This window comes from Lampetra planeri, chromosome 78 (assembly GCF_965212315.1).
Source record: "Lampetra planeri chromosome 78, kcLamPlan1.2.h2, whole genome shotgun sequence".
Lineage (NCBI taxonomy): Eukaryota > Metazoa > Chordata > Hyperoartia > Petromyzontiformes > Petromyzontidae > Lampetra > Lampetra planeri.
In genome coordinates this window covers 3,814,015-3,824,155 of record NC_136183.1, presented here as the reverse complement: position 1 = coordinate 3,824,155, position 10,141 = coordinate 3,814,015, and positions in this window count along the sequence as shown.

The following is a 10,141-nucleotide window of genomic DNA, read 5'->3' as shown; positions in this document are numbered from 1 at the left end:
ACAATACAGAAACTGCAAATCGGCAGCGAAGCGAGTAGTTGCAGCGGTGAAATTAGCTCAATACGACCAACTGTTTGTCGAACTGGACACCCCAGAAGGTGCCAATAAGATCTATCGACTGGCGGAGGCACGCCATCGTTCGACTCAGGATATTGGTCAGGTCAAATGCATAAAGGATGAGAATCACAGCGCTCTCAGAGACCCGCCCGCCATCCTTCAACGCTGGAGCGACTACTTCTCTGGAATCTGCAACCAGGAATTTCCCCACCCACCGATTATTAGCGCTGAACACGTCCTCGGTCCGGTTTCACCTATCACCATCACCGAAGTGGAACAAGCTATCAAGAGAATGAAGAATGGGAAAGCGACTGGCCCGGACAATATCCCTGCTGAGGCCTGGAAGATCCTTGGCAGGCAGGGTGCTGCCCTCCTTACCCAGCTCTTCAGCACCATCACGAGCACCAGTGAGGTCCCAGAAGCCTGGTCGACCAGCACGACGGTTCCAATTTGGAAGGGTAATGGGGACGTGGCAGAATGCTCGAATTACAGGCCAATCCGGCTCCTGTGTCATGCGATGAAGATCTTTGAGCGAGTTTTGGACACGAGGATTAGAAACATCATCACCCTATCACCCAACCAATGCGGCTTCGTCAAAGGATGTGGCACTACGGACGCCATATTCGCGGCGAGGCTCCTGCTGGAGAGGCACAGAGAGAAGAACCAAGCTGTGCACGTGTCGTTCCTCGACCTTGAAAAGGCATTTGACAGGGTCCCCCACGACCTCATCTGGCACTCGCTTCGATCCCATGGAGTCCCTGAAACCTACGTGCATTGGGTGCAACTCCTATACAAGAACATCACCAGTGCAGTCAGGTGTGCAGTGGGCATATCACCGCCATTTCCCATCAGCGTTGGAGTGCACCAAGGATCGGCCCTGTCACCACTCCTGTTTATCCTGTGCATGGACACGATCACTGCCGACCTGCACACGCCCCTGCCATGGTCAATTCTCTACGCGGATGACGTCCTCCTCTCAGATGAAGAGAGAGGAGGAGTGGAAAGACAAACGCGCCTGTGGAAGGAACGTTTGGACGAAAACGGGATGAGGTTCAACATCAAAAAGACGGAGTATATGGAGTGTGGCCCCCAAACCGACGGCACCATCAGCATTGACGGAGAAGATCTGAAGAAAGTGACGGACTTTAAGTACCTGGGCTCCACCATCAGCTCAGATGGTAGCATCACGACTGATGTGAGGTCACGAGTCAATGCGGCGTGGATGAAATGGAGGCAAGTCACCGGAGTCCTCTGTGATCGGAAAATTCCGGATAGGCTGAAGGGAAAAATATACAAGACCATCGTCCGACCGGTGGCACTCTATGGATCCGAGTGCTGGCCAGCCACAACTGTACACGAACAAGCTCTCCAACACCATGGAGATGAGGATGCTCAGATGGAGCCTCGGGCTCACTCGATGGGATCGTGTCAGGAACGAAGACGTTCGGAAGCGACTTGGTGTGGCCCCCATTGCGGACAAGATGCTTGAGGCAAGGCTTCGGTGGTACGGCCATGTGATGCGAAGTGAAGAGTCATCAGTGGCCAAGACTGCCTTGCGTATTGAGCCAGAGGGCCGCCGTCCACGCGGGCGTCCGAAGAAGCGATGGATGGACCGAATAAAGGAAGACATGAAGACGGTCAACGCATCCCCTGAAGATGCCCTGGACCGAGCCAAATGGAGAAGACAATGCCGAAAAGCGGACCCTGCGCCACAGCGGGAACAACGCTAGGAAGAAGAAGACATCAATTAATGTTCAATCGAAACTTCGAGGTGGAAGCCAGGCTCAGATTTGCTTGAATGCTCAGATGAACAGATCTAACTTCAGCTGCATATGTGCTGAGATATTTTCCTGATTGTTTCCATTCTTACAAAAAGTCCCAGAGGAAAACTAAATTAAACTATTGTTTTGATTTAACCTACATGTTCAATAGTTAATATACTTTACTGCAAATACAAACTTGACACTGTCACACACCCGCATGGTAAAAAGGTGGTGGTGTGTCCAGAACCATGCCTGGCCACCTTCATCTGCTCAGTATTAATGCTTCCTCACACTTCACCATGTAATTAATTCAAGATGAATCAACATAGCAGGGGCCCACAACAAGTTCAGCTTTCACTTACACTATGTAACACGATTTTTGTCCCTGGATGGCTAGTGTTATTTTTTTTATTGGTTATGCCCACAAACTTTCCTTTTGTGACCAGGACTTTACGTTAAGGAATGACACAAATCCACACATTTTCTCATTGAAAATAGGTACATTTCAAAATATCACTGTCCTGGTCACAAAAGCAAAGTTTGTGGGGAATAATAGCCATTTTCTGTACTTTTGAGGCATAAGCAATTAGAAAATAACACTTACTACGCAAGGACAATTTTTTTTTGTTTCGCAGTGTTATCAATCATGTTTGCTGTCGGCGATAATCAAACTAATTGTAGAGTTCATAATGCAGTGAAATAACTGCGCTACAGCTCCCCACAAAGATAAACTCTTAACTACACATGCATTTCACATGGGTAATAAAACAGGTCGACGCCATGCGAATGTGTCTCCGTCTCTTTATTCTTCGTTATGGACAGCTCGCGTTCCGCTCCCCTCAGTCACTCCGCGGCACGTCGCTGACTAACACATCCCGCTCCCGCGCGGCTCTCGCGCTTCCCTGCTCCCGCGCACCGCTGGCCAACGGCGCGCTGGGAGCTGTCTCCGCGTTGCCACGTGGCCGATGATTCGAGGAGACTCCCGACGTGGTCCAGCTTCCAACTCCCACCAACTGACCCCAAGCCCCTTCCGGCTCCCCCTAATATCCCCTTTCAACATCACCCAGACTCCGCCCTAAGCCACACCCCATGAGAACCTTCCAGATAATACCGCTCCCTTAATGCCCCCCGGCTCTGCCCCCAGACCCTGCCCCCAATACATCGTGGCGCCTGATTGGCTTAGGGCTGGGGCGGCGAAACCTCACATACGCTCGTATTACACATGGATCATTAACATCTGACCGATAAACGTCATTATTTCTGTCTGTGTGTCTGTCTGTGTACAAAACTTGCGAAGGATTTGGTTTTAAAAAAAGAACCCAGGTACCACTCCATAAGCCCTGTAAGTAAGCCAGTGCTATTCCATTTTCGCATCCGTCAGTCGTTGAATAAAAAATGTAGTGCTAAAGTCACATACATAAAAAAACTATTTACAAACTTACTTACTCTATATAAAAGTTTGTGTGTGCGTGGGTATGTCCATGTGGGTGTGTGAGTCCATATATGTGTGTGCGTTGTGTGTGTGCGAGTTCGTGTGTGTGTGCGATGAGTCAGATGCCTTCTATGACCTCCTGTCACAGGTGCTAGCTCAAGTGGCCCCACGGGATAGAGTCATCTTGTTGGGTGACTTCCATGCCCGAGTTGGTCATAATGCTGGCACCTGGACTGGAGTGATTGCAAGGCATGGGCCAGATCAGCTCAATAACAACGGTAGGAGGCTGCTCGATTTTTGTGCAGCCCATGGGCTTATAATTACCAACACGCTGTTCCGGCATCGGCACATCAACACAACATCATGGATGCATGCCGGGTCCAAGCAAGAACATCTTCTGGACTACATAGTGACGGAACAGCGGATGCGGGGGGCCCATGTACTTGACACCAGGACCGACCGTGGAGCTGATCTGCCCATCGATGTCTCAAGATGGCGGCGGCGTGTGCAACGGTGTGTGAGTTGTGCTGCGTGAGTGTGTGTGAGCTGTGCATGAGAATGAGCTGCGTGTGAGCTGTGTGTGAGTGTGTGTGAGTGAGCTGTGTGTGCAAGTTGTGCTGCGTGAGTGAGTGAGCTGTGTGAGTGAGTGTGAGCTGTGCATGAAAATGAGCTGCGTGTGAGCTGTGTGTGAGTGTGTGTGAGTGAGCTGTGTGTGTGAGTGAGCTGTGTGAGTGAGTGTGAGCTATGTGTGAGTGTGTGTGAGTGAGCTGTGTGTGTGAGTGAGCTGTGTGTGTGTGTGTGTGAGCTGCGTGTGTGAGTGTGTGTGAGTGAGCTGCGTGTGTGAGTGTGTGAGTGTGCTGTGTGTGTGTGAGTGAGCTGTGTGAGTGAGCTGTGTGAGTGAGTGTGAGCTGTGTGTGAGCGAGTTGTGTGTGTGAGAGTGTGATAATAACGGTAGGAGGCTGCTAGATTTTTGTGCAGCCCATGGGCTTGTAATTACCAACACGCTCTTCCGGCATCGGCGCATCCACACAACATCATGGATACATGCCGGGTCCAAGCAAGAACATCTGCTGGACTACATAGTGACGGACCAGCGGATGCGAGCCCATGTCCTTGACACCAGGACCTACCGTGGAGCTGATCTGACCTCTGACCATCGACTAGTCATCTGTAAGATGCGCCTGCCATTCTTCCACTCCGGTGGTGGGTGTACACCCAGGACCCCATTCCAACTAAAAGTGGCCTGGTCTCAGCTAGCTGATGAAAGTTGCAAGCGAGAATTTCATCATTGCTTGCAGCTGGGGTTGGCATCGTCCCCCACTCCACCTGATGTCGAGGGTAAATGGGCGAGGTTTAAGACTGTGACTCATGCAGCTGCAATGGCTGCTTTGGGTACGCGGTCCAGACCTCCCCAGAAACCCTGGCAGACGGAGGAGGTGTTCAGGTTAATTGAGAAAAAGCGACAGGCCCACTCTCATCGCCTACAGCATCCCACGTCAGAGAATGAGGAGGTTTACCGCAGCCTTCGCTCGGAGGTTCGGAGAGCCGTAAGGCGCTGTAAGGATGGGTGGTGGTCGCGGGTTGCTGAGGAGATGGAGTCTGCCTCAGTGGCCCGCGATCACAAATCACTATTTAACTCCATCAAAAAAGTAACCTGTAGCGCCACACCTATTACCGTCATTAGAGGAAAAAACGGTGATCCAATCTCCGACCCCCAGGAACAGGTTTGCAGATTTGCTGAGCATTTCTGTGAGGTCCTGGGGGAGGGAAAATCTCTCAGCCAGGAAAACATCATGGCACAAAGTGGGGATAACCCTGCTGAGGCTGCGGTGCTTCAAATATTGGAAGAGGTCACCCCCTGTGAGTGGCTGGCTGAGGTACCAGCTGTTGAGGAAGTACTGAGGGCGATCCGGAGTCTGAGACCAGGGAAGGCACCGGGCAGAGATGATCTCCCAAGCGAAATGCTGAGGGAGGGTGGCGTTTGTGCACAGACTGCCCTATATGACATCATAACAACAGTCTGGACCACTGGACGGGTTCCGCAGGACTGGAAGGATGCCCTGGTGGTCCCCCTCTTTAAGAAGGGGGACCGTACCGACTGTAACAACTACAGGGGCATCTCACTCCTCAGTGTGCCGGGTAAGGTCCTGGCAAGGATTATTCAACATCGCCTTGCTAGGCACGCTGAGGAGAGGCTTGCGGAGCCCCAATGCGGTTTCAGGAAAGGGCGGTCCTGCACAGATGCCATATTTTCTGTCCGTCTGCTACAGCAGAGGTGTAGGGAATTCCAAAAAGACCTACATCTCTGCTTTATTGACCTGGTCAAGGCCTATGATACCATCAGTAGGACTGGGCTCTGGGTTGTTCTTCGTGCTTTCGGAGTCCCTGACCCTCTGCTCACGATCATTAAGGACCTTCATGATGGTGAGCGGGCCCGGGTAAAACTACGTGGCCGGGAGTCGGAGCCTTTCCCTGTACACCTTGGGGTGCGACAGGGATGTCCTCTGGCTCCCACATTATTTAACATCTATTTCGACTGCGTAGTTCGTGAAGCCTTCAATAGCTGTACCGGGGGAATTACCATTTGGTACAGATATAATGGGAGGCTGATCGACGCCCGGGTGCGATCAAGGGATGGCTCCCTATTGGTCAACCACGTTATGTATGCCGATGATTTGGTAATAGCTGCTCATTCAGAAGAGGAGTTGGAGACGCTGCTGCTGAGACTGGAGCGTGCCACTAAGAGGTGGGGCCTTACCATCAGCCCCACCAAAACTAAGCACCTGCCTGGGTATTTTGTACCATCGGGCACTCCACCCCCACAACTCCCAATCGGTGATGGGGCAGTTGTGGAGAGAGTGGAGAGTTTCCCATACCTGGGCAGTGTGCTTATGACCGGCTCCAGTTTATCAGCAGAGGTCTCACTCCGAATCAGTCGAGCGGCAATATCTTTTCATCGGTTGCGTAACGCTGTGTGGAAGCTACCTGGTCTGTCGCTCTGCACGAAGCTTCAGGTCTTCTCGGCCACGGTCATTCCCTCCCTTCTCTACGCTTGCGAAACGTGGACCCCCCTAGTGGAGCATCTTCGCCGGTTGGAAACATTTAGGCTGGCCTGCCTACGATCCATCCTGGGTTTAACCAGGCTGGATTGTGTGAGGAGCTCACAAGTCCTTGAAAGATCTGGGCAAAGTCCCATCAGTGAGCTCCTCCGGCAGGCAAGGCTGCGTTGGCTGGGTCATGTAGCCCGCATGTCCAGCCACCACATGCCTAAACAGCTTTTGTTCGGCCGGATCGAGGGGGCTAAACGGGCGCGGCACGGGCTAGAGAAGAGATGGAGTGATGTGGTACAGGAGGACGTGGAGCTGAGTGGACTTGCCGATGACTGGTACCAGCGGTGTCAAGATCGGCGTCAGTGGAGGAGGCTCGTGAAGGACGCTACTGGGCAGTTGGAGGCAGTCGCCCTCCAACAACAACGGAGGGCGGAGGAGCGACGCTCACAACAACGAGCGGAGCGCCGGGTGGCTAAAGCACAGCAAGTTGGCACAGTAGGGGGCACAGGTGGTGCATCAGCCAGTCATCTCGGTCATCTCGGTCAGTCGACCCGTGGCACCTGGGTCTGCCCCGTGACCTCCTGTCAGCGGGCGTTCGACACTTCACGTGGCCTCAGGGTGCACATGGCCTGGCACAAGCTTCGTGGTGACGTCACCGCCACTTAGTGGCGAATGGCGGTTGTTGTTGTTGAGTGAGCTGTGTGAGTGTGCTGTGTGTGAGTGTGAGCTGTGTGTGAGTTGTGCTGTGTGAGTGTGAGCTGTGTGTGAGTGTGTGAGTGAGCTGTGTGTGTGAGTTGTGCTGCGTGAGTGAGTGTGAGCTGTGCATGAGAATGAGCTGCGTGTGAGCTGTGTGTGAGTGTGTGTGAGTGAGTTGTGTGTGTGAGTGAGCTGTGTGAATGTGTGCTGTGTGTGAGTGTGTGTGTGCTGTGAGTGTGAGTGAGCTGTGTGTGTGAGTGTGTGCTGTGCATGAGAATGAGCTGCGTGTGAGCTGTGTGAGTGTGTGTGTATGAGTGAGCTGTGTGTGTGAGTGAGCTGTGTGTGAGAGTGAGCTGTGTGTGTGAGTGAGCTGTGTGTGTGTTTAAATTGTGTTTGGCGGGTGCAGGGGGGTTTAATCGAGACGCCGTGCCCTGTGCGTTGTGCTGTGAGGAAGGCCCATTTGCGGACACGTCGCCTCTATATATATTGCCAAACGTTTCGATTTAAAGCTTTCGTGACTGCAGGGATTAATCTTCTTGGTTCTTTCGGTAAAGTCACGTAGAAGGGAAATAATAAAATAATAAAAATAAAACATAATAAAATAATTCTCACGACGTTTCGGTCACAACGCAAGCAGCCGTCCTCAGGTGAAGACCAGGTCTGTCGGGGAGACAGCGTCTGAATGAAACATGGATAAATTTGAGACTGACGCCATCCAGACTGCCACTCTACGTCCGACCTTATGGAAGAGGTACGTAGATGACACTTTTGTCATCTGGCCACATGGCCGGCCTGCTCTAGACCAATTCCTCGACCACATCAATTCCATACACCCAGCCATCAGATTCACCATGGAAGTCGAAAAAGATGGCAAGCTACCCTTTTTGGATGTCATAATTAAAAGGAGACCTGATGGTTCAATGAGTCACTCTGTCTACAGGAAAGCCACCCATACGGATGCTTACCTAAAACCTGATTCCCACCACCATCCATCCCAGCAGAATTCCCTCATCAAGACTATACCATAGAGCCCAATGCATCTCCTACCAGGAACACATTGCCAGTGAACTCAAACACGTACGCCATGCTCTTAAGGCTAATGGTTACTCCGACTACACAATCCGCAAAGCCATCACTCCAACCATCAAGAAGGATCCTGTTGAGGAGCCTTTCAAAACCATCACCTTACCCTACATTGCTTTGGTCACAAAAAAGATCTCCAAAATCCTGATTAAACACAAGATCCAGGTCCAATTCAACACAGTACATAAAATTCGTGATCTGGTCCCGTCTGTAAAAGATGTGGTTCCAGACATACAGTACCCTTCAGTGGGCTCACATGACATTGACTTCTCCAAGACAGAGGTTCTCTGCAAGCCATCTGGCTACCATGAAAGATTCGTTAATGAGGCGATCCACATATACAAACAGAGACAATTTCAACTGAGAAGATGGATTCTGGCTCAGCAATCATTGGAAGGACGTAATAAACCATTTCGGATCTTAACTGATTGTGTTCACGTTTATGGTGACTTTCAGACCGCAGTCCACTCACTGGTATTGACTATATATCTTGTATTCTCAGCAGGGAATGGATTATTTCTCCGCTGCAAGTCTCCTACTACCACTCTCCCATTGACATATTTCGTTGCTTCCTCTTAGTATCTTTCACTCGAAGGTCAATGGTATAGTGTATTGCAGATTGTATAATAATAAATAGTATACAATTGTAATGTTTAATACAAAATATAAGGCAATATATAGTATCGTAATTGTACAGTGAATATACAGCAGTGTGATATACAGTAGGGTGGATAGAATAATACATAGTGTAATATTACACTATGTATTATTCTAAGGTATAGGGTGGTGTATAGTAATACAGTATATAATTTAATGTTGGGTTTGTCTATGGCAGCATATAGTATGGGGTAGACCCGTGTGATGTAAGGGAAAAAAGTTTAGCTGGAAGCATATTATATTTTTTGCGACATAGAATTGTAATGTATTACTTACTGTTAGTAGCTCATCTTATTGGAGAGTATATTTAGTATACTGATGAAACTATGTAGTTTATACTTTAGTTTTTTACGTGGTTGTTTAGTTACTGCAGCTACATACCATTAACATTCCTTCCCTTTATTAATGCTACCCTTATCCCCTCCCTTTGATGCTGCTAATCCTGCATAATGCACGGGCATAATATGACTTTGAAACCCCCCGCCCACCTCCTACCCATTTCACAAGTAGTACTAATCACATATCTGCATTTCCCATAAATATGCTAAATTCCTCTTGATATGCTAATTATTTTGTCAAGGCGCTCTCCCCTCTTCCAACCCAGCTTAAATATACGCTCCAAGCGTGGTGTTTCATTCAGATGCTGTCTCCCCGACAGACCTGGTCTTCACCTGAGGACGGCTGCTTGCGTTGTGGCCGAAACGTCGTGAGAATTATTTTATTATGTTTTATTTTTATTATTTTATTATTTCCCTTCTACGTGACTTTACCGAAAGAACCAAGAAGATTGCCAAACGTGTTTGAGTTTTTGTCTTGTGCACCACTGCCTAAGCAGCAGCATCACGCAACAGGCTGTTATGCGGCGTGTGTGGCTTAACGATGCGTGAGGGAGCGAGGCCTTGCCTGGATTGGGCCGAGGCCTCCCCCTTCACCCCAGTGGCGCAGCGTGGGGAAGGATAAACTCAACTTAAAGGGATACAGCTAAAGGATAAAGCCTACGTGATCGACAAACTAAACTTGTTCTTTGTTCTAATGTTCTAATGTTCACGCTGTCAACTCGCCGACATCTTCGAAATTTTAACGGAGGCTGCTTGGTTGAGGATTCGAAATAACCACCTCACCACGATCACTGTGGGGTATCGTGAGTAACCACAGCAACAACTACTGCAGCTGCAGCTGTGCCATGGGTGGGGCGGAGGCAGCGGCGGCGGCTGCAATACGTCAAGGCTGACTCGTAGGGGTCTTCACTGCGTGGAGAGAGACACCACCATCTACATTGAGGTTGCGGCCTAGCTCGCGCCCCCCACGCACCCCCCTGCTTGCCTGGATATCCCTGCCGGCGAAGGTGCGATACATGGAGAGAGACGCCACCCACACCGAGGTTGCGGCCTAGCTCGCGCTCC